Here is a 22,878-nt window from a genome sequence, read left to right as displayed (position 1 = left end):
TTTGCAGAGCAATTTGGCACAATTTGGTAAAGCTGAAGATGCACAATTATTTGACCCAGCAATTTTACTCCAGGATGTACATCCTAGGGCAGTGGATCTGAAAGTGTGGTCTTCAGGCCAGCAGCATCAACATCACTTAAAAACCTCTTTTAGAAAATGAATCAGAACCTCTGGGGGTGGGATTCAACAATCTCTGTTTTAACAAAACCCTCAGGGGATTCTGATGCATTCCAAAGTTTGAGAACCACCGGCCAAGATAAATGCTTGCAAATCAGTGTATGGCATAGAGTTGGTGTTCATTTTAGCATTGTTTGTAATAGGGTAGATGGGATAACAGTTTAAATGCTCATCAATATGATACAGAATAAAAATAATATATTTAAACCATGGAACACTACACAGCAGTTAAAACGAATGAATTAAAATTATGTGTATCAAGCTAACTAAATCTAAAACACTTGAGTGAGAAAAATAAGCTTGGAAGGATGTATATGGTATTATACAATTTCTGTAAAGTCAAATATCATGCTAAACAAAATTATATTTTGTTAAGAAATATATACTTGTGCAGCAAAAGTATAAATACTTAAAAGGGAATGACAGATACTAAATTAAGAATATTGTCCTGGGAACACGTAGGGAGAAGAAGAGAGTCTGTTGTGTTTAGAAATGTTTTATTTTAGGCTGGGTAGGTGTTCATTATATTACATAATGTATTTCCTAGGCTTTACTGTTTTTTTTTGTAAGGCAAGCATGGAAATGAGGTTTATTGAGGAGAGAAAGATGGGATTATAGGGCAAGAGCAAGATACAGTTTTACAGAGTGTGATGCATAGGCCACAGATGACGACCAGACCCATGGTCACAGCAGGAAAAGAGAGCTAGGCTTTTTTTTGCTTGACTTGTTTTATGATGAAATAAAATAAAAACCTTATATGAGTTAACTCCAGAAGAACTCTCTGATACATAATCCTCTTGGGATCATTGTACTTTATTCTTGATCCTAATGTAAAAATATATGAAGAAAAGACCTCTTAGGACTTTTCTGGTCCCCCATGGCTCTTTAACAGTAAAATTTAGTATGTAATTAAAAAATAGAATCCAAGATTCATAGGTCTTAATATATTTAGTAACTCTTATTTATTTATCTTTATAAATTCTTACTTTGTGCATGACTTATTTCTTATTAGCTTCATGCTCTTATTTTATACTGATCTTGAATTAAATTGCTGAAGGGGATGTTACAATAGGGTTATTAAAAATATTTCAAAACTATTAAAGTGGAAATAATTAAACTCTTCAAAACAGTTTCAAGAATAGTACAAAGATATCCTGTGTTCCCTCAGCCTGATTTCCCAGTTGTTAGAAATTTACCACATCTGCCTTATCATTCTCTCTTTCTCTCTGTGTAGATACAAGTCATTTTTTTCTGAACCATTTGGCAGTAAGTCACAGACATGATGTCACAGCACCCCTTAATACTTCAATGTTTTTCCTAAAAAATAGACACTTTTCTACATGAATCACATCATGTCCATCAAAATCAGGAAATTAATACCATAGCACATTCTAATCCACAAACCTCATTCAAATTTTACTGGTTTTCTCCAATAAAGTCTTTTATAGATCCAGGATCCAATATAGGATCACACGTTGCATTTCACTGTCATGTCTCATTAGTTTCCTTCTATCTGGAGCAGTTCCGAGTCTCTCCTTCCTTTCATGACCTTGATATTTTGGAGAGGACAGGCCAATTACTTTGCCGAATGTCCATCAGTTTGTGTTTGTCTGATGTTTCCTCATGACTGGATTTAGGACATGCATTTTGAAAGGCAGCTGTGCTCACCACTGTACCCCCAATGTACTCAGGACAGGCGTTTTTGGCAGGAATACCACAGAGGTGATGCTGTGTTCTTCTCAATGCATCTATCAGAAGGCACATGATGTTGATTTGTCCCATTGCTGATGAAATTTACTTTTATCATTTGGTAAGATGATGTCTGCCAGACTTTGCAATGGAAAGTTACTGGATAAATATTGTCTGGAGATATTTTGAGACTATGTAAAAATCCTGTTCCTGATCACACTTTCACCCATTTATATTAGTATCCAGTTTTGCTCCTTGACCAAAACAATTATTATAAGGGTTACCAAATAGTAACCATCCCTTCCATCATCCTTCTACATTTATTAGTTGATCTTCTATTGTAAGGGAAAGCTCTCCTGCCTCTGTATCCACCCCCCATTTGTTTATCTATTAATTGATGTCAGTATGGGCTCCTAGGTTCCTATTTTATTCAATGGTTTATAAACGATTGCTCTCATTATATCATTTCTTTGATGTTCAAATTGTCCCAGATTTAGCCAGTGGGAGCCCCTTGGTTGGCTCCAGTGTCATTTTGATATATCTCCATGATTTTTTGGGAATTTCCATACTTTATGGTACATGATGTTCTAGGCTTATTAAATACTTTCCCTGCCTGAGCCCTGAAATTAGCCATTTCTCTGGTTCCTTTTGAGGAGAATAGGATTTAGAAACCAAAGTCTGGATGTCTGGCATGCTCATTGCTGCTGGTATACTCATCTTTGTGTTTATGTGTGTATGTATGTATGTGTGTGCATGTATACATACATACATACATACATATACAGTTGTCCCTTGTTCCTTAGTGGGGGATTGGGTCCAGGACCTCCTACAGGTACCAAAATCCATGGATGCTCAAGTCCCTGATATAAAATGGTGTAGTATTTGCATATAACCTATGCACATCCTCTTATATACTTTAAATCATATCTAGATTACTTATAAGACCTATATAATACCTAATGTAATGTAAACGCTATGCAAATAGTTGTTACATGGTTTAGGGAATAATGACAAGAGAAGAAAGTCTGTACATGTCCAGTACAGATACAATTTTTTTCTCAAATATTTTTGATCTACAATTGGTTGAATCCATGGATGCAGAGGCCACAGATAGAGGCCTGACTATGTATGTATCTATGTCTATACACAGATAGATGTTTTTCTATCTATCATCTATTAATCAGAAACCAGGAGTTTTTACTGATAGTTCCAATTACAATCCAATCTTAGATGTTTCTAATTTTAGTCTTTCCCCCTTTTATATTTGTACCTGCCTTCCCTGAGAGAGAGGGTAGGCACTCAATGTATTGACATATTTGCTTAGTCGTTTTTTTTTTCTGTCTTTTTTTTTTTTTTTTTTTTTTGAGTCAGAGTATTGCTCTGTTGCCCAGGCTAGAGTGCCATGGTGTCAGCCTAGCTCACAGCAACCTCAAACTCCTGGGCTCAACCCATCCTCCTGTGTCAGCCTCCCGAGTAGCTGGGACTACAGGCATGTGCCACCATGCCTGGCTAATTTTTCTATATATATTTTTAGCTGTCCATATAATTTCTTTCTATTTTTAGTAGAGGCGGGGTCTCGCTCTTGCTCAGCCTGGTCTCGAAATGCTGAGCTCAAACTATCTGTCCACCTCGGCCTCCCAGAGTGCTAGGATTACAGGTGTGAGCCACTGCACCAGGCCTGCTTAGTCCTTTTACATGTAACCAATCGCCTGAGCATATGCCCGTCTCCTCCTCTTTGGCACTGCCAACTCAGCTGTGGCGGCTGAGACTTCTTCTCCAGTCCAGCTATTGTTTTTTTTGTTTTCCAATCTAGGTTTGACTTAATTGCACATAGTGACAAATATGGCAATGAAACATTATTCTCTCAATTTAACTTGCAGGCAGCTGGAAACAGAACTAACTTTTCGGAGAGGCTACAGGAATTCTCTTACTTCATTTAATTTTTTAGAAGACCCTTTTAAATTTGGTATTACTTGAGTTTACCCCAAAACAGTTAAAGATATTGTCCAAGATAACTGGTTAGGCAAGACAGTCCACTAGATGGACAAACTGCACTTCAGTGTTAGCTTTTTGGCTACTTTCTTTCTGATTGCATGAATGACAACTCCTTCCAGTGATGTAATAGGCCAGATGGGGAGGGCCTGTTTCATAGCCACCTCCAGGAATCTGGATCAGAGAATCTGGTGGACATTGTCATGAGTGGCAACTCAGCATCTCCTTCCTTCCTTCCAATGAATACTTTTTGGATGCTTATTCTTAATAAATAATGGTATATTAATTCAATGGAATACTATGCAGTTAAATGAGGCAGATATATTTGTAGTCAATAAAAAATATGCTGTTTTACACTTCTAAAAAAATTAAAAATGTTATATATAACAAGTACTAAATTGTATACTTCAAATAGTTAAATTGCATGGAGTGTGCATTATGCTTCAATGTAGCTGTTTAAGAAATGAAAGATCAACAATTTCCCCACCCATCATTTTGTTTTATAAACTGCTATTCTGTCATATCCAAAAGCCTGGAAACAAACTTTTGCTTTACTAGTTTAAAAAAATAATTAAAACATTTTATAAAACCGAATAAAGTATTCAAAATGATCTGTTTTGCTATCAGGAACCTTGATCAATAAATTGCATAGTGTTATTTCCTGTTCTTAATCTAATGTACTTTGATGCCAAAATAAATAAATAAACAAAAACCCACCAGGAAGTCTAATTTAAGTACTCTGCTAACTGTCCACATTCAGTGCTTGCCACACTGACTGCTTGGAGGTTCTTGGGGAAGTGTTATTGATAGTTATTCTTCTTAAAAAATGGCTGGTTACCGGCTCTTATTGTTAAGAACTAACTTTATTTCTCCTCCCTTTATTTTTTCTTTCAGTTAGTTTTATTGTGGTAAAATACATGTAACAAAATTTATTATTTTAATTATTTGAAGTGTACAGTTGAGGGTATTTACATCATCTATAATGCGCAGTTCTCACCACCATCCACCTCAGTGGCGCTGCTGTTTGGTAACCCTGGAGCTCTGCACCCACTAAGCAGGAGCTCGCCCTCCCCTGCCCCGGCCGCCGGCAGCCACCCGCTCATTACTATCTCAGGGTTGGTTGGGGAGAGTATTCAATTGGTGAGTGTTTATTTAGTGTCTATTTAATGGTAAAAATTATTAGGGACATAAAGAATGTTGAAAGCATGGCATGCTTTAAAACACTGACAATATTGCTGGGCAGATAATACATATACGATAATTATATAGGAATGAATGAAAACATGGAATTATAATTGTAGCTTTTAAATATGTAGCTTGGATATGCAAGTTGTAATAAATTATGGGGTACTAATAAGAGACCAAACAGATCAAAGAAAGTAATGCCAGCATTGATAAGAATTTAATTACGATGCTGGGCAGTGGTGCACACCTGTAGTCCCCGTTGCTCCGAAGCATGAGGTGGGAGGACGACTTGAGCCTAGGAGTTCGAGTCCAGCTTGGGCAACATAGTGAGACCCTGTCTCTAAATAAAAAAGAGTTTAATATACGATTAGGAATGTATCACATTTTGTTGGAGAAGAAGGAAATCTTTCAGTAAATCATGCTACTTCAGTTGTTGCCTCTTTGGGAAAACACTGCATATTCTCATTTAATGTCATATAAAAAAGTAATTTCGTGGCTTCCAGTCTGGCATTTCAGCAGCTCCCAAGTCCCCACTCCATCCTAACAACAACTGGAAAGCTGAACAGTCAAGAAAACCCAACTCTTATCTCTTTTAGAGGAGTCAGACCACAGGACAAACTGCTGCACCAAAAATGAAGAGACAGGCAGATACAAAGAATCCCAGCTCCTCACAGCAGAGGCCTGCAAGCAGAAACCTCTGCTGGAACCAGTGCTGGGGCTGGAAAACCTGAGCTGTAACTGGTGAGTTGCTGGACATTCTATGTGGACAACTCAGAGTTACAGACTCCAGAGGGACTGAGTCACAGGGGAGGGCCTCCATGCATTGCTGAGTTTTACCTCCACGAGCTCAGCCAGGACCTCACAGTGAACACTGGAGAAAATCCCCTTTGTGCTTCTCACATGAGAAAGGAGAGATGGACCGTTCTGATAGATGCTGGAGCACTCTGTTCTTCACGAGGCCTCCCCTCTGGAGAGGTGATTCTAGCAGACCCTAACCTACCTAGGGGAAGGGAAGTACCCAACTCCAGCCCCCTCTATCATTCTACTGGGGGAAAGGGAAATAAACAACTTCAGCCTACTCCAGCCGTCCTGCCCCACCCAAGGGGGGACTGTGAAGCACCAGTGAAGTTCGCAGTGCAGGGCACAGGCTCACCAAAGACTGCAGTCTGATGACAGGGCTGGGAATGCCTCCCTCCCCCACCTCACACTGCATTACTGAAGGCCTGTGTACCCAATACCTCATGTTTGCCTTTCAACAAAGAAGTGCAAGGCCTACTGAAAGGTAAAAAATTGTTTGAAGGGACTAAACAACCACAAGAATTAGAGTCAGATATGGCAGAAATGTTGGAATAATCAGACCAGGAATTATTAAAGGCCATGATTAAAATGGTAAGGACTTTAAGGCAAAAAATAAGCAACATGCAAGGTCAGATTTGTGATCTAAGCATAGAGGTAGAAATTCTAAGAAGAAACCAAAAAGAAGTGCTAGAGATAAAAAACACTATAGCAAAATGTACACTGCCTTTCATGGGCTCACAGGACAGGGCTGAGGATAGACTGTCACAGCTTGACGGTTGGAAACTTTCAAAACTGAAAAGCAAAGAGAAAAAAGTTGGGCGTGGGGGAACCCAAACCCAGAATAGAATATTCTAGAACTGTGGGGCAGCTACAAAGGGTGTAACGTATGTGTAATGGGAATGCTGGAAGTGAAGAAAGAAAGGAACAGAAGCAATATTTGAAGCACTAGTGCCTGAGAATTTCACCAAATTAATGTCGATGCCACACCAATGATCCAGGAAGCTCAGAGAACATCAAGCAGAATAAATGCCAAAAATACCTAAGCATATGATATTCAAATGTCAGAAAATTAAAAAACCTTTCCTAGAAAGGAGCAAAGTTAAGAACTATGTCTTTTTCCTCAGAAACTAAGCAAGAAGAGTGGAGTGAAAATATTGAACGTATTGAAAGAAAAAAAATCCACCCACCTAGAATTCTGTATCCAGTAAAGCTATATCTTCCATAAAAAGTAAAAATACAGACTTTATAAGACAGACAAAATTGAGGGAATTTCTTGCCAGTTACCTGCCTTATTAGAAATTTTAAAAGAAGTTCTTCAGAGGAAAATTATATAGATTAGAAACCTGGATCTTCCTGAAGAATGGAAGACCATTCAAGAAGGAATAAGTGGATGCAAAAAAAAAAAATGATTCTAAAGTTTATATGCAGAGGCAGAAGACCTAGACTAGTCCACATAATTTTGAAGAATAACGAAGTTGGAGGACTGACAGTACCCGACTGCAAGACTCACAGTGATACATAGCTAGATTTCAGTATAATTTTATTTAATGTTTCTTAAGAGGCAAAGAGAGAAAAGTATGAGTAATGTTAATATATGAGAAATTAACACATAAATGGGAAAATGGTATGAATAGATGAGGAATGAAAAATAATTTAAAATTGCTAGTAGACTTTTGGGGAAAGTTCAGACTTACCGAAGTAACAATGAAATGTACATCCAAAACAAATGGGATTAATTTTTTAATTTTATGTAATATTTGATGCAAATGTTTGAAAATATTTTTATATTCATTTTATGCAACATAAAGCAAAAACTTCAACCCATTGCAAGTAAAACTCAGAACCTGTTTGATGGTGTGAATTCACATGTGGCTTCCCTGGCTCCTCCCTGTCCCCTCTCTGTCCCCTCGCTGCTCTCCTGCCTGTTGTGTTTATCATTCTCTTGCATTAAAGCAATTTTCACATACATGTATATCCCCAAGCAGATTGTTCAATTTTGCCCATTTTAAAGGTTTTCCTGACTTGCTTTCTCCTTTTCTCTCCTCTTTTCCCTGCTGTTTGTGTAAAGCTGGTGTGGGTGCAAAATACGACGCTGCTGTGACCGAGGGGCTGCGGTGAGCCTGCGTGTGTAGGGTGGAGAGTGTCAGTGTCGCCTGGGGCCTCATCAAAGTTACTCACAAGTTTTCTGGTTTTTATTTTTGAGGGTCACGAGCTACTTTTACTGAAAGGAGTCTGTTGTATTCCTCAAATGCATTTGAGCAGAAAAAAGATTGAGGACTATAGCAATGATCTCTGCAAGTCTTCCCGTCTTGGTCTTCCTTTTTGATGTCTCAGTCTTTGGTAAAACAGAAATGAAGGCTTACTCTAGGATCTTGTTGTTTACATAACAGCTGAAAAAGTTGAGTTTAAAAATTTTGTATTGCAGATTTAACATGTTGAAACCTGTGCTAGGCACCTTGAAAGACATTAGCTGTAAAAATAAACGACATGTCTTGTCTTAGTTGAATTAAAGGAATTCTTTTGAGGAATATGTAGTTATGTGTACAGGCAATAAATTTGTGAGCGAGATATAAACAAATTACTGTTAGAATACAAAAGACAATTGAGTTTGATTTACTTTGGTCAGGGAAGATTGGATTAGAGTAAGTCCTAGAAAGGACAGTTTTTACTAATTAGTAATGGGGCAGGGGAGAACATTCCAGAAGAGAGAACTGCATAAACAAAGGGCTAGAGGTGTGAGGTTTGGGGGCATATTTGGGAATGTGAATAGTACAGTTTAATAGTGATAGCATACACATCCAGGTAAGGAGGGGCTGAAAAGTTGGTTTGGCCGCATCAACAAGGACCTTAAATGATCAACTGTCTACACATAGGATCTAATTTTCTTTTGATTGGTGAACACCCAAATTACAATTCTTTTCTTGTATCTAGTCACGTCATTAATCATATTTACTAGATTAGAGAAGGATTTTTGTCTCTTTGCTTATTGCTGTATCCTTAGAGCGTCGAAGAGCTCCTGGTGTTGTCACAGGCGAATGTGAATTATATGTTAAATCAATGAATAAATTTAGATTTTGTAAGAAGAATGTCAGTGGTTATACTTTAAAGAGATCTTGTCTCAATAGGTCAAGCTGTTTTGGATACTTTTATAGTATGCCCCAAACTTCATTGTATTCACCTCGCTTGGATTTGTCTTTCTCTTGCGTTCTTTGTCATGTTCTACTTGGGCTTTTTTTTTTTTTTTTTTACCTGTCATGAATTTAATGTAAATCACAATTCGGAGCCTGTCACAATCTCAAGCCTTAAAATACTGAATACGTGTACAGTGTGACAACAGTAGGTAACTTGGGGCCCCATTCGCTGGAGCCAGTCCCACATGGAAAGCGTGTGGCAGGAGTGAAGAACAGAGTGGCAACTGCTTAGTCCCGCTGGACCTTCGGCTCGTCTTCAGGAAGGACACTCCGGGTTGGGGAGGCCACATCCCGGGCCAGCCAGTGAAATCGTCAGCGTCGTTCCAGTGATTTCTGCTCCTGTGTAAACCAGAGCCCTCGAGGTCTCTGTCCATCCCCGGGTAGGTCCAGGTGGAAGGGGCGAACTGGGTCCCACTGCGGCCCCCGCGATGGCCCTGCTGCCCGCCTGCAGGAAGACGCGGGTGTCTCCCGTGCTGTGATGGGGAGCTGTCGCAGCCACGGCCAGCACGCAGTCTCTGCGGTCCTCCAGGGACACGGAGGCGGAACCGGGGCCGCAGAGCAGCCGGCAGCCGCGGGCCTTGGTCGGCGCAGGGTGCTGGGATCCCCACGGCTCGACCGCGCATCGCTCGGGTCGGGCAGACGGGCTCGCGCGGGCGGCTCCTCGGCCTCGTCCCCGGGACTCGGGACTCCGGTGGGAGAAGCCGCAGCCCCAGCTGGAGCCGCAGCCTCCGTCCCCCTCCGAGGGCCGCCGGGGCCGGGAGCCGCGTCCACTGCGCCGCGGAAGCTCCGTCCGGCTCCGGTTCTGGGAAGCGAAACCTCCTCGGGCTGCAGCTCCCGCCGCTCAGCCAGGGCCGCCCGCACCGCGCCAGGTCTCCTGTCCCCGCGCAGGTCGCAGGCGGCCGGGAACAAAACCGCGTCCTTGAGAAGTTTCTGCAGCCCCGGAGCCCAGAGGCTGCCTCCCCCAGCCGGGGGCCGACTCCCCGCCCTCCAGAAGCTTCCACGGACGCTCGTTCCCGCGAAGGCAGCGGTGAAAAAGTCGCTCTTCTCCTCCTCCACCTCCTGGCCCTGTCGCTTTTGCTCCCTACTTGGGCTTCTAGTGCGAATGACCCTCCCCACAGGGCACCTGTATTGCGAGGTGTACCTGCTGTCTGTGTCTCGGTTCAGGCAGAGCTCACAAATCTTTGATTTTAACATTGCATCTCTTTTCCTGAGGTGTGTAGCATTGCCTCATTCTTTAATCTCGATTTTAATCATTTCTAGAAATATGTGACGTCACTTTTAGAGTTTTTGCCACTTGGTTCCCACTGTGTTCTTCTGCTTGTTATATTCTATAAATAGTTGTGTTTCCTATTTTAATATTATTTACAAATGTTAGCTTTGCTGCTTCATATTTGATAGTTCTGAATAAATTATTTATAATTTTATATATGTGTATTTTGAAAAAACTTACAAGTTTCATTATATATTAGCTATACCTATTTGTATTATTCCTTAGTGTTCTAGAAATTACAATATGCATGCTTAATGTACCATAGTCTCCCATGAATTAATATAATTCATTTACAATATATAATATATAACATTGTAACGTAATACCACTTCACAAAAAATGTAAGAGATTTGCAATAGTATCATTCTGTTTATTCCCCCTTTCCCATCTGTTTGCTGTGGTTCTCATGTATTTTACTTCCACATGCATTATAAACCTAATGACACCTATCAATTATTTTTATCTTTGCTTTAAGCAGCCAATTATCTTTTAAAGAAATTAACAGGCCGGGCGCGGTGGCTCACGCCTGTAATCCTAGCACTCTGGGAGGCCGAGGTGGGCGGATCATTTGAGCTCAGGAGTTCGAGACCAGCCTGAGCAAGAGCGAGACCCCACCTCTACTAAAAATAGAAAGAAATTATATGGACAGCTAAAAATATATATAGAAAAAAAAATTAGCCGGGCATGGTGGCGCATGCCTGTAGTCCCAGCTACTCGGGAGGCTGAGACAGGAGGATCGCTTGAGCTCAGGAGTTTGAGGTTGCTGTGAGCCAGGCTGACGCCACGGCACTCACTCTAGCCTGGGCAACAGAGTGAGACTCTGTCTCAAAAAAAAAAAAAAAAAAAAAAGAAATTAACAAAGGAAAAGATTGGCTCTTATATTTTTCCATATATTTACCATTTTGCAGTAGACATCTCTTTCTTTCTGCTTAATTTTTACTGAAGCTAGAATTAATGTCTCGCCATCCGAATTTTCATATTGTGGACAATTTATATGTCATATATTACCATACAATTCATAGTTCCATGCATATGCCAAATTTTCTCTACTGGTTTTAGGTTATTTTTTGGCAAGCATCAGTATTTTTTACCTTTTTTTTTTTTTTTAGACAAGATCTCATTCAGTCACCTATTCTAAAGTGCAGTGGTGTCATTACAATTCAAAGCAACCTCAAATTTCTGGGCTCAAGTGATCCTCCTGCCTCAGCCTCCTGAGTACCTGGGACTACAAGCATGTGCCACCATACTTGGCTATAATTTTTTTTTTTCCTAATTTTTATAGAGATGAGGTCTTGCTTTTGCTCGGGCTGGTCTTGAACTGCTGGCCTCAAGCAATCTTCCTGCCTCGGCCTCCCAAAGTGCTAGGTTTACAGGCATGCCATGCCTGGCCATTATTTATTCATTTTTAAATACTTCCTTATGTTTAGCACAGTGCTTTACACAAAGTGGGCAACTATGTATTTTTTCAAGTGTGTAAGAATGACTGAAATTTTGTTGTTTTGTCTGAGTCTTTGTATAATCTCACAGGGTTAAGTTGTATTATTACAGTTCACCATTAGATGTCACTTTCTAACATATGTTCTTACCACTGAATTCCTGCTGTACAGCTGATCAGATCCTGAAAGTTGGCACCCCTCTATGAGTGCACTTAAACTGAGAAGTTTCTGTCTTCTTTCATCTTAAAGTTTCTTTCATCTTAAAGTGATTACTCTAAAACAGAAGTGTTTCTTAATTGTAATTTTTATTATCTTTTAGTTTTACGTCTAAGTTTGTACAGAACCAACTGATTTTCCTTAAGTTTTCTTTAAATTTGAATACTGGCATTATTTTTTATTTATTTTCTTGGAGCAAAGTCTGGAACTATTATAAGTAAAAGTGTGAAGAAGTAGGATATTCAAGAATACCTTTTAAAACATGTTCACAATGTATTCTGTCGGTAGTGTAATTCTGAAAACCATCTCATTCTAGGAGCCCCACTGACCCCAGACTAACTGGAAGTGAGTCTTCTCAGGATAAGCTTTGATAGCAACTGCGGGGTTTACTTGGGTTTGTCAAGGAAAGAGAGAACTGAGGGGGCTGTGAAAAGAAGTGTGGAGGTGGAGAAAGAGGAGATTCACAGGGCTCAGTTGGCAATCACGCAGCACAGTGAAGTGCCGAGAATGAGCTTCCCTCGCTCATTCTCTTCCCTTACAGGACAGGAAAGGTCCAGGCAAGGAGATTTTAGGAATCCCAGAAGCTTTAACGTGTAGTGTATTTTTAAGGCCTAGATTTTAAACTTAGCATTATAATCCGTAAGATTTAGAGATATGTTTCAGTTGTTGCCAAATGCTGGGATTCATGATCTAACACAAAGTTCGTGGTGAAGGTTTCATAGGCTCACTCTGTTCCTAACAGATGTGTCCCTCCAAGCTGAGTCAGGAGAGGCCCTTTTTGTAAAATCCACAGTCACCAGACACCCAAGCTGTGGCCCCAGGGTTTTCCCCAGTCTTGCCAGGCACAGGTGGAAAATCATCTGGATGTCGGGTGGCTATTTTCTTCAGTTACTCCAGAATACTGAAATTTGAATAAAATAGCAATGTTGCTTCTTAATAATGTAATAAATACCCCTGAAATTAACATCTATTCAAGAATATGATTGTTCCTGATAATTTGTGGCCTTCTGGTATCCTGTTTGCCAGCTTTTCCCATCTTACCCCAGAAGTAACTATTAATACTTTTTGCATTTTCTGTTCATGGTTTTATTTTATTGAAATGCTTCCATTTATCAATATATGCATACAGAATTGGACTTTTTAAGCCATGATTATAATAAACCAAAGTACAAACAATTAGGGCATTTAAATTCCATTTTATATTGATCAAATTACAAACAATGCATTATTGATAAATGAAATTTTGTCTTGTAATATTTCTGTGCATTAGAATAAAACTTAAATTTATTTAATAAAACATGTTGGCATAAGGTAGCCACTTGTCCTCTTTGGGAAAACCTTAACCCTTTCGTTTTTAGACTCTCACTTTTTATGAAGTAATGAAGCAAATTGTAACTTGTATGAAGAAGGTGCTGAGGTGGATGGTAGGGAATGAGGCAGAAAGTTGGCAGTGCTACCTGCTACCTTGGTATGATCAGTAGTCAAGAGGCACTGATGATGTTACTCACTTGTGTTGATAATAATTTAATTTGTAATGTTTTTTTCCCTTATGTTTTTATGTCTTACTACAGCTAAAGAAGTAAACAGGTCATGGCACGTTTAACAAAAAGATGACAGGCGGATACAAAAGCTATCCAGCATCTTTGGGCAGCCATTGAGATTACACGGAACCAGAAGCAAATTGCCAACATTGACCGTATTACAAAGTAAGTATATTTAAACAAACAAACAAAAAAATCCCTGTAAAATTTCATGTGAGACCTTGGGGGGAAAGTCCAAAAATACTTTATTATGCTAATCAACATACATTACAAAGGACTGAAGTCACTTACCTTGCAGGAGTATATAGTTGTTAGAAAAACAAATACAGAAACATACACAAGCAACTTGTGTTTATAAAATAAATATTAGATAAGTAAAATATCAGTATGTACTATTTATAATAGTTTTGCAGTTATCAGAATTTTTAACTCTTTAGGTCTTTTATTAAAATGCCTTTTAGTTAATCATTTGCTTTTATGTAGTGAAGCTGTCAAAAAATAGTATACTGTTCGTTACTCATTGTAATACAGGGCAAGCATGGTATGTGCAGTAAGTAAATAACATCTTGCCTGTGTGCTCACGCTTGTAATCCTAGCACTTTGGGAGGCTGAGGCAGGAGGATATCACCTTAGCCCAGGAGTTGGAGGCTGCAGTGAGCTATGATGATGGCATTGTACTCTAACTGGGGCCACAGAGCCCCTCAAAGACCCTCTTAACAAAACAAAGCAAAATTGCATTAGGTCATAGCCCACTGACAGAATTTTTAATAATTTCATTCTATATTTTAGAAATTATTAAACAAACCACTCAGTTTTTAAAAAGAAAGTTCCTCCCCACCCTGGTTTCTAATGCTATTTATAGTGGTAGACAAAGATTCAGGATACAAAATAAAATCAAACTAATTTATGACTCTTCTATTTACTTGTTATATACTAATTATAAGGATGTCTTAAAATAAGAACTTGGTTTTATTTTGTTTCTCTGAGTATTTTTAAAGGAATAAAGCCAAATTTATCCTAGCACTCTGGGAGGCCGAGGTGGGCAGATTGTTTGAGCTCAGGAGTTTGAGACCAGCCCGAGCAAGAGCGAGACCCGTCTCTACTAAAAATAGAAAGAAATTATATGGACACCTAAAAATATATACAGAAAAATTAGCCGGGCATGGTGGCGCATGCCTGTAGTCCCAGCTACTTTGGAGGCTGAGGCAGGAGGATTCCTTGAGCCCAGGAGTTTGAAGTTGCTGTGAGCTAGGCTGACACCATGGCACTCTAGCCCGGGGGACAGAGTGTGAGACTCTGTGTCAAAACAAAACAAAACAAAAGCCAAATTTATCTTTTTAAATGTTTGGAGGTTGGTTTCGTTGTTGTTGTTGTTGTTGTTGTTAATTTAGATAAAATTTCTTTATACCTATATCTCCATATTCTTTAAATGCTATGTGTAAAAATGGAAAACAGATAATTTACAAAAGCTCACTTAAATGCTTTTTTTTTGGCCTTTGTTAATAAGTAACAAAATTGAATTACATATATTTTTGTCCCTTCCCTGTATTCTGGTGGAGATCATAAAATTACCTGCAAGGGAAGGAACAGAAGATAGAGAAAGGGTTCAGGCTCTGTGTGGCTCTGACTCTACACTCACGCTCAGAATACTTTAAAGCTGACCATGCACAACTCTTAGCTCCTGTAGCTTAGTGGAAGGAACAATAATACTGTATGAAAAATAAGAATAAAAAGTACGTGGTTTTAATTATTATATTTTTAATTAAAGCAAATAATTTGAGGTGTGGTAGCTAAATACAAATTACAGAGAGGTGATGTTGATAATACAAACATTTAAAAAATCTTGAAGACTTAAAAGTAGTATTTTCTTATGGTTGAGACTTTTAACAAAACAGTTTTTGTGTATCAAAATTGCTCACAGAAGGCTGCTGAAATGCAATATTGTTCTTTGGATTCGTTTTTAAAAATTAAAATCATGTAAGCTTCACCGAACCATTTCAGTTTTTCACACTACTCCTTTTTCTCACGTGTGGCATCTTTCTAGATCTCACATGTAGCATCCTTCTAGAAGCTCTAGGGATGTTCCCTAGGAAGCTGTCAGACTCTCCTAGTGAATGTTGCTGTTAGGTTGTGACCACCTGCCCTGTGGGAGTCAGAGAATTAACCCCACAGTGCCGGGTGCAGAGGTCTGTTGGATTATCACAGCACCTGTGTGCGCACAAGTTAAACTGTGGCAAAAGATGCAAAGGTTGTTAAACAGGATTGCACACGCCTTCTCCTGTTGTATCGCGGCTTGTCGGTAAGTGTTCCTTTCTCTCCTTGCTTCATCAGTGTAGCCTTAAATGATGCCAAGGGTTATCTTCCTTCATGTTGTGAGTTCTATAGCTCCTAAATTAAATATCAATAAATTTATTTTACCTAGTAAATGGTCTTAGTTTTATTAGTGTCATATAAAGATGGACGAAAAGAAAGGAAGCAAACCCGAGGTTAAGTGCTCAGGAGGGGTTCCCCGTGTGTCCTCTGCCTCGTCCCCTCTGAGAGCTGTGCGGCATTTCCTCCCATCACAGTGGCTCACGTCTGAGCGTTCTGTGCTTCTTTCCCAGCATCAGTCACAGTCGTGACTATCTCCCTGCTGGACAGTTGGCTCCAGGGGGGACTGTGCAGAGAACTGCCTGACCCAGTGCCTTTGCTTCTTGCCTGCTGCGCTTGCCTGAGGTCAGTTAGGAAGTGGCAAGGGACGAGGACAGGAAGTCCAATCTTTTGCTGTAAAGCCTGATATTCCTATTCTGTACTTTCAAGCCTTGGATTCATTTTAAGTCAAGTTGTTCTGCTTATTTACAGTTAAGTCTGAACATAGAGGTGACTTTTAAACTTTAGAAATGGCTGAAGTTACAGAAGGCTGCAGAAGAATTATTGTTAGGATTGCATATGTTGTCATTAAGTTTCGCTCTTTATTTTGACTGGTGACTCCATTATAAAAAAAAATTGAAAGCTACATAGTTTGAGTCATGCATTCAAAGTTATGGGGTTTGGTGTGACCGCCTCTTAGGCAGTCCTGCATCCTGCATCCTAAACATTATCGTTTACTTTGGTATAATGGCTTCGTTCTGCTTGTTTCTGTTCTTTTGATCCATGGATTTCTCATTCATCTTTTTTGTTGTGGCTTTCATTTGGGATTTATTGATTGGGGAAACTGGGTCATTTGGTTTCTCGCAGTCTGGCTTTCGAGGATCGCAGCCCTGTGGTCCAGTTTGACCTGCTGCTCAGTCCTCTGTATTTCCTGGAAATTGATGGTTGGTCCAGGGGCTGTGGGTGGGTCGAGGCTGCTGCACAGGCTGCGGAGAGTTGTGTTTTCAGGAGGCACATGTGTCAGTCGTCTCGTTTTGTGGTATATGTAGCTATTGATGCTAGATCCAGTAATTCATTAGAATTGCAAAATGGTGGTAATCTAATTTTATCTTTCCTTTGCTAACTAGAATGCTTCTGTAAGGACATAGGCTTCCCATTATCTGCTATTTGGTCACGCTGTGGTATGGTTCACATGGGAAAAGTAGGAGAAGTGTTTATCCTTCTCTTTATGTATTTATCAGTTTTCAAAATAGCATCCCTCAGTGGTAACCAGCTAGGTTTTTTCTTTTAGTTGTCATTTGCAATCCATGGACTTAAATACACTTGAGATACTTGAGTCTGTTTTTGACAAAACCCTTACTGATGCTGAGGTTTTCCCATCTTTGACCAGCGGGAGGGAGCCTCTGTGTTGGCTCCTGAAGTTCGTTGCTGCTTTCTCGGGTGACAAGGTTTAAGTCCCATTTTGTACACGTCCTAAACCACTAGTTTCTTCCAGGGGCTCCGGTTTCTTTTAGTTTGAAATTGTATTTCAACAGTACTTTCTGGCCACTCCGTGTTGCTACTGTGTTGTCTCTGTAGGCCTTGGAATGGACAGAGTTAGGAAATCAATAGACTTTTAAAAGATAAAAACACCTCATTAATTCATACTGATATTTTCCATTCAAATTTATGGCTACTGGGTTTTATGTATCTCTTCTATCTAAAATCTTACCTCTCCTCTGACATGGTGAGAATCGTGGATATCATGTACAATAAAGTTTTAGAATATCATATAATTAGTCACTGTTTTATGCAACATTATATACACAGCTATCTGAGAATAAGAAACTTAAAATTATAGATAGTTATGATTATATTACTATTATATATATTTAGTTTTTATTATTTGAGGCCTGTCTTAGTGTGTTTAGTCTTCTCTTCCTGTCTTCTGTGCTTGTAATTTTCAATTGAATTCTTTTCATCTTTTTTCTTTTTGATTTTTAATTTTTTCATTCTTTGCAACTTCTGTTTATCTGTTATTATCTGCTGTATAATCACTCTTGTGTAGCTTCTAGTTTAGACTTCACATTTGAAGTGATTTCTTTTCCATTTACTTCAAATGTTTAACTCATTCCTGAGTTTTTCTAATTCTGATTTACAGCTTTCCTATTATATCATTTTCTTAATGTCTTTTCTCATTTCTTGAAACAGTGGACCCTGGTTTTCTTCTGTTTTACAGGCATATCTTTCTGACACGCTTTCATCATAAGGGTGTCACTCTGTCCTGTGAGCCGCAGTCCTTCCTGTTGTCATTCTGGTGTGAAAATCTGTTTTCCCAAACTTGTAGCAGGGAGAAGTGGGTCTGTATCCTTTTACTAGATTCATGGCTCTAATGCTCTTCTTATGCCAGTTTTATGAAGTGCTAAAAATATGGCCTCATATTTCTTGAGATTTCCTAGGTTTTTCTCTCTTTCCCCCATTTTTCCTTGAACCACCCTTTCTTATACTAAAGGTCTTTTTAACTGACTCCAGTAGTATTTGATACTTTAATTCCTCACACTTCTCTATGATATGGGGCTTTGTCATGGAAGGGAGCTTTGCCTAATTTTGAGTGTCAGAGGGCTGTCGTGCTCCAGCTCCTTGGGACTTTGCCATGGATCCGTGCGTTACTGTGGATCGTCTCACGTGAGGGTGTCTCACCCCGTCCATTGCAGCTGCGAGTTTGGTCCTCCTGTGCTCAGCTCCCCTAGATTCCCCGTCGTGTCCCTCCTTGTCCTCTGTAGCTGTCAGTACCGATTGCAACTGTAGCTCTTGCAGATTTGTCCTGACTGCTCAAATTTTGGGATTCACAGGACTCCTTATGGCTTAATTTTTTTGGTACTGTATATGTTATCCCAGGGTCTTTTGCTTTGTTTTGTTTGCTACTCTTCCAGTAACTCTGTCTAGGAGGTTTGGGGGTGAGTTTAAAACTGTTACCTCCACCATCTTCCCAGCTGACAACAATCTTGTGATTTTTCTTTAAAAAAAAAAAAAAAGTTGTTTAGCACTCTGGGAGGCCGAGGCGGGTGGATCACTTGAGGTCAGGAGTTCGAGACCAGCCTGAGCAAGAGCGAGACCCCATCTCTACTAAAAATAGAAAGAAATGATCTGGCCAACTAAAAATATGTATAGAAAAAAATTAGCCGGGCATGGTGGCGCATGCCTGTAGTCCCAGCTACTGGGGAGGCTGAGGCAGTAGGATCGCTTAAGCCCAGGAGTTTGAGGTTGCTGTGAGCTAGGCTGATGCCATGGCACTCACTCTAGCCCAGGCAACAGAGCAAGACTCTGTCTCAAAAAAAAAGAAAAAAAAAAAGTTGTTGCTAAAGGCACTGGATATTTTCTGAAGTTCAAAAGCAGAGCTAAAAGCAATAAAATAAAAATCCCTTTTAGCAGAAACAAACCCAAGGCATGTTCTTCATGTTTGTATATAACGCTAGACACCACAGAATCCACAGCAATATCACCATCAAATACAGGATCCTTAATGTAGTAAGACTGACGTTGCAATTTTAAAAGGAAATTCCACGAGTAGAATTTGTGGCCTTTTAAAGCAGTTAAGCCTCAGATCCTCATAATTGATTGAACTCTTAGCAACTAATAATAATCTTTTTATCTCAATAACAAAATAGGAGTATGTATCTGTGTTCATTCTAGATGTTTATTCCACCTAAGTGTGATGATATCCACCATTCAGAGTTCATAGCAGTACCTGTCCATGACACCTCCCCAGGAAAGAGTGTTCTGAGTCCTTTTTACCACTTTCTTTTAATTTTCCTTGTTTAAAAGAACTGCTAGTGTATCCAAGAAAGTAGGAAAGGTGCTGTAAGTTACAGAATCACTGCTGAGATTTATTCAATAATTCAAATCTTTAAAAAAATATACCTAAGGGAAACTTCTTTCACAGGTTTTATTATTTTGCTATGGAAAGTATTTTTACTGAAAAGATCAATCTGAGCTCAAAATACATATCTGGGATAAAGTCTGATGTTTTGATTAATGGTGAAGCTGTCCCTCTGGTTTAAAGCTCATGTTTATAAATTAATGATAACATAAATTCTATAGATGACTTCACTTGGGAACTAAATAAGCACGAATTTTGGCCTCTCAGTAAAAACATTTTACATTTCTAGAAATGGAAGGATGTCTTCTAATGTTTATCATCATAAAATTGAAACAGTTGAGTCATTTTATCATTAAAAAAGGAAATATGGTAGTCAGTTGAGGGTTGTATGAAGATACGCATAGGTAATAGTAATCCTCTTTTCAGTTTAAATGTCTGTAACACTATAGTTGTCACATGAATTCATCACTTTTATGTACTTTGGATAGGTGTCATTAAAGCTTTGAAATACTCAGTTACTTAACATTTCTATTAAATATTTACAAAATATTTTTATGCTTAAGATGATGTTAGCCCTTGTTTTACAGATTTCTAATCAAGATATAAAGGGTGAAGAATCCTATAACAAAAAATCAGTAACAAGTGAAATTTAATCCTTCAATCATGCAGATTCCTAATGATTCATAACTCATTGTCATGTTATTTCCCTAAATACCATGTATAGTTTAATGTCCAATAAAATCAAGTTACATATATCACTTTCTTTTCTTCTTTAATCCAAACAAATTATGCACATCTAATTTGGGTAGTTATAACATGGCATTAGAAGTTTATAATTATTTTAAGTAATAGTTATAGTTTAAAGACATGCTTTTGAAACAGATATGGATTTTTTACTAGTCTCTACTGGCATTATTACCTAGGCAGTGTGATTGGGGAGGTTAACTTATTTTTTATTGACTACTGGGAAAAAGCAATCAAAATAGTCAACCTGTATGTTTCCTTTCTGTCTTGAGTAACTTTGACTTTGTTTCTAGAGGTGATCACATTGTGACTAGCATGATTAGACTAACAGTGGATTGGTAGACTAGTCCCATTCAAGTTAATGTTTCAGAATAAGGCATCAGTTAATTACGTGTATTGCTTACTTTAGGGTCAAACCCCAGTTAGAAAAATGTGACCTCTGACCTCTTGTGACATGTTTGGCATTGAAATTTCTGAGTTCTCCTGGAGTTCTTCCTGTCACTACAGATATATATAAGCCCAAACTGTAAGTCCTCTTCGTGTGTATGTTGACTTTGAAGTTGCAACTAGGTGCATATTATTTCTTTTTATATGTATTATAATTTAACTCGTTGAAGCCCAATTTCCAGGAACAGTTTATTTAAGTTAAAGTTTGCTATGTCTCTCTGTCTTAGAATTATTAGAGAGGAGGAGAATGGCCATTCCTAAGTTACTTCTTTGTAAATAAGTTAGTTTGAAAAACTACCAGTTATTATGCTGCTTATGTAATTCCAAGGATTCTTCTTGGAATTACTCATTGTATTCTCCTTTCAATCTGCGGAGAGTTAGCTACACTCCCCACAAAGAGGTTTTTTTTTCCTCTTTGTTCCGATCAGGTCTCTCAGGCAGGGGTCATCGCAAAGGATGAAAAATATGGTAGGAAACAGAAATAAAAGATAAAGTAATGGCAATAATAATACACAGAGCCAAAGATATAGTTTATAAAGTAAAGGTTTATGAAAATAAATAAATAAAGGAATGTATCTGGATGGATATATTTTTACCCGCATCAAATATATCCCTGACTGAAACTCCACACAGGTATTTTATAGGGTACATACAGGCTCCCCGTTGCCAAAGGCAACAGGATTTGCATACTAACAGGCAGTTTGCTTTAGGGTCAAAGTCTCCTAAAAGGCTACTACAGATCCTTTAACTAACTCCAACTAGGGGAACAATGAGTTAAAAAATCATCTTGGGGCAAACTTGTAAGTTTTATGATAAGGCTATTACTTTAGCAACAAACAGAGACATCTTTGCTCCGGGTGATTGTGTTCTTGGGGACAGAGATCATCCCAGAAGTCAACATGAGCTGTGCTTTGTGTTAATTACTTGAACCGCATGGTACCATCTGGGCCCGGCTTGGGCATTAGCATATCTATATGATCAGCTCTCATCTCTGGGGGTCTACCTGTCAGCTCCGGCAACCTTTTGGTTCTAAGGAAAAGGCATGCCTTGTCTTTCAAAACAGGTGAGAACCAAAGGCCCAGTTTACAGCTGTCTCTTTGAAGTGCAGCTTCTACTGACCAGCGAGATGCCCTCCTGAGAGGAGGCAGCTTTTCAACTAACACATTTATTTTTTTCTTTAAGGCAAAGCCTTATTTGACTTCTGAAATCAAATCTTGTCTCCAGAAATACAGGCAGCATTTCTATAACTCAGTATTCTTAGGCTCAACATCAATCTATATTGATTTATTCTCTTACATATCTTATTGTGAAAGTGGATTGGCAGGTATACTTTACCACTGTTATCATTACTATTTTATTTTACAAGATAGTCTTATACAAGAAGTAGCTAATTCTGAATAACCAAAGTCCATGGTGAGTTTTTTCCAGGATGCCAAAATCTTCTGACATTCATCTTGCTTTGGATTGTTGTCTAGGTGTTTTCGTGTGCTTGACATTTCTTTGCAGTTCTGTGAAGGAAACATACAGACAAGGCACATAGAAATGTAAACAGCTGTTAAAGAATGAGACAGTAGTACCTAGTAATAGGAGAGGGTCATTACCACATGATGAGGGTTTATTAATTTACAACACTGGAGGCTTTGTTTGAGGGGAGAGACACCAGGAGAGCTCGGAAGGCCCTGTGGGTGGCATGGAATTAGTCAGGCCTCAGTGGTTGTGTAGGGTTTGACACGGCAGAGAGGAGAGTCCAAGTAGAGGGACTGTGGGGTTTAAGGAAAAGTGGATAAAAAGGCAGGGAGGGTCAGACTAGGAAGGCCTTGAGAATGCTAGCATTGACATTTTAATCCATAGGTAGAGGGGAATAGTGAGTGCTTTTTGAATAGGGAAATGGTAAAAAGTAGAACATACTCATTTTTTTCCTTCTCAGGCTAGACTGAATGGTCCCCTCAAATGTCTCTTGAGTCCATCTGCTCTTCCCTCTTCT

At 39.1% G+C, this 22,878-nt stretch overlaps 1 long non-coding RNA gene and 1 pseudogene across 1 annotated transcript in view; one reads left to right on the top strand and one right to left on the bottom strand.

The window, feature by feature from the left end:
- Positions 1–22,878, top strand: part of LOC138397198 (uncharacterized) — a 77,056-nt gene that overhangs the window by 23,930 nt on the left and 30,248 nt on the right. Inside the window, exon 2 of the long non-coding RNA XR_011235756.1 lies at positions 13,526–13,660. This is a non-coding gene — a long non-coding RNA (uncharacterized lncRNA). The remainder of the gene's footprint in view (positions 1–13,525; positions 13,661–22,878) is intronic.
- LOC138380929 (RNA-binding protein 44-like) overlaps positions 1–22,878 on the bottom strand; it is a 197,917-nt pseudogene that overhangs the window by 147,467 nt on the left and 27,572 nt on the right.

This window comes from Eulemur rufifrons, chromosome 2, assembly GCF_041146395.1.
Source record: "Eulemur rufifrons isolate Redbay chromosome 2, OSU_ERuf_1, whole genome shotgun sequence".
NCBI classification, from domain to species: Eukaryota; Metazoa; Chordata; class Mammalia; order Primates; family Lemuridae; genus Eulemur; species Eulemur rufifrons.
This window is presented reverse-complemented; position numbering and strand designations above follow the sequence as displayed.